The sequence below is a fragment of the Mesocricetus auratus genome, unplaced genomic scaffold (genome assembly GCF_017639785.1).
Source record: "Mesocricetus auratus isolate SY011 unplaced genomic scaffold, BCM_Maur_2.0 Super-Scaffold_100003, whole genome shotgun sequence".
Taxonomy (NCBI): domain Eukaryota; kingdom Metazoa; phylum Chordata; class Mammalia; order Rodentia; family Cricetidae; genus Mesocricetus; species Mesocricetus auratus.
Genome location: NW_024429188.1, coordinates 55,087,314 through 55,089,936, shown reverse-complemented (window position 1 = coordinate 55,089,936; position 2,623 = coordinate 55,087,314). Strand labels below are relative to the sequence as shown.

Below are 2,623 nucleotides of genomic sequence, written 5' to 3'. Positions count from 1 at the left end.
TGGTCCTCTCTAACCTTTGGCTCTTACAATTTTTCTGCCCCCTCTTTCTCCATAGTCCTGAGCTTTATGGTTAGAGAGTAGTATAGAGGTCTCGTCTAGGGTTGAGTACTTCCCTGTCACTTCCATCCACTCCAAAGTGTTCCATTGCTGGCATGTAGTACTAGAAACAATAGCATGCTTGTGAGATGGGGCCGAGAAGAAGGAAGTTAATCCATTAAAAGGGGCATTGGGGCACTGGGTGTTTCCTATCCTGGTTTTCCCAGCCACTAAGAAGTGAATAGCTTTATTTTAACACACACTCTCTTCTATGAACTGTCTCAGCACAGGCCCAAAGCAAAAGAGATAAGCAACCACAGACTAAAATATCTCAAACTGCGAGACATAAAATAAAGACCTTTGTCCTTTTAATATGTTTTCCCCTTGTATTTAGCCACAGCAACTAACATGGAGGGCAAACTCAAATAGGTTTTAAGCATTTCTAGCATCAAATAAAATTCGTATGAAATGAGCAAGCATGTTCCCATGTATTTTGCCGCAGCAACTAACATGGAAGGCAAACTCAAATAGGTTTTAAGCATCACATAAAATTCATATGAAATGAGCAAGCATGGAATGGAGAATAGATGTTCTTTTCCTTTGGAGTGTCCTTGCATACCTGGAAAACATCTGTAAAAGAATAGATGAGAAAACACACACTGATCTATATCTAATTTTAGAAAGGGACAGTGGTGATTAGACATGGTTAGATTAGATTCGATTTCATAATTTCAAGTATAACAAATGAAGCTTTTTCTGAAAGAGGAAAACAATGAACAGTTTATATCAAAGACTTTGTATTGTGGACAAACAACTAGCTTTCCATCACTCCTAGAACAGAATTGAACTCACAAAGAAATTCAACAATCGAGAAGAAAGAATTCTCCATAATGGGGCTAAAAAAGCAAAGGGACAAGTATCTTTTTCAGGCTCTACTTTTGACAGGAAATAAAAAGATTTTGCTACAAACCAATGTTTAGTTTCTATTTACTGCATGTTTTACTTGTTAAACTACAAAGGAATGCATAGAAAATATCATGAAATGCATAAAAAAGATTGAAAATCTTCCCCGGCTATTAACTAAAAACTGTTTAAAGAAAAAATAATAAATTCGAGTGTAATTTCTCAATCTATATCTTCATTCACCAAGTTTCATTTCCTTAATAACACCCCACAAACAGAGGAATGAGTCCTATTGTTTAAGAGCATCTGTTTTAGAGTTTTGAAAAATGGATTGTAGTCTTCGTGGACGCCAGGGACCGGAGAGCGTGTTGCCCGAGCAGATCCCGAAGCGCGCGCGGGATAGGCCTGCCTGCCTGTCGGGAGTGTTGGCATTTGAGCTTCGGTGTTTTGGGCCCAGGATCTCGAAATGCACCGTGACTCCTGTCCATTAGACTGTAAGGTGTATGTAGGCAATCTTGGAAACAATGGGAACAAGACTGAGCTAGAGCGGGCTTTAGGCTATTATGGACCACTGCGAAGTGTGTGGGTTGCTCGCAACCCTCCTGGCTTTGCTTTTGTTGAATTTGAGGGTCCCCGAGATGCCGCTGATGCTGTCTGAGAGCTGGATGGAAGAACACTATGTGGCTGCCGTGTGAGAGTGGAACTGTCGAATGGTGAAAAAAGAAGTCGCAATCGTGGCCCACCTCCCTCTTGGGGTCGACCCCCTCGAGATGATTACCGAAGGAGGAGTCCTCCACCTCGACGAAGATCTCCAAGGAGGAGAAGCTTTTCTCGAAGCCGGAGCAGGTCACTTTCTAGAGATAGGAGAAGAGAAAGGTCTCTGTCTCGTGAGAGAAACCACAAGCCATCTCGATCTTTCTCTAGGTCTCGTAGCCGATCCAGGTCAAATGAAAGGAAGTAGAAGGCCAGTCTGCTAAAGAAGTGGTGTACAGGAAATGACTTCATTTGACAGGAGTATGTACAGGAAATTCAAGTTTTGTTTGAAACTTCATAATCTTGGTGCATTTTAAAGATGTTTTAGCTGTTCAAATTTGCTTTGAACTTTAGTTTTTCATAGACTGAAATAAACCTAGATCCTGCCCAGTTAAAGTGTGATGTGCTAATGATATAGAAACCACTGGTGGGGATGGAATAAAGCTCTAGTTTGTCTAGAAGCTGGGATACGGTGTGGAGCTGTGGGTAAAATGATAGGCAGTCTTTGAAGCTGTTAGTGAACACCGGCTAACTTGGAACGCGTGGGAACTGCGCCCTGAAGGCTTTCAGAGGTTCCTTACTGATTGCTATGTATGGACGCAAAGCGCTGTAACGTTCTTTATTTGGACATGGAAGACTAAGTTACCAGTGTCCTGTCAGTGTAAGGGTACATTGTCGAGCTGAACCTTTGAGTTACTGTGCAAGATTTCTTTTTCATGCTGTCATTTGTAATATGTTTGTGAGAATCCTTGGGATTAAAGTTTTGGTTACAAAAAAAAGAAAGAAAGAAAAATGGATTGTAATTTATTTATTTGCTCCTTCTCAAACAGTGTCTGGGAAACAGAACCTTCATCCAATGACTGATGGAAGCAGAGGCAGACACCCACATCTGAACACTGATCTGAACTCCTGGAATCCAGTGACAGAGAGG

The 2,623-nt window shown here is 41.4% G+C and overlaps 1 pseudogene; it reads left to right on the top strand.

Annotated features, from left to right (window-relative positions):
* Positions 1–1,289: 1,289 nt before the first annotated feature.
* LOC121140003 lies at positions 1,290–2,082 on the top strand (annotated as a pseudogene).
* Positions 2,083–2,623: the final 541 nt, after the last annotated feature.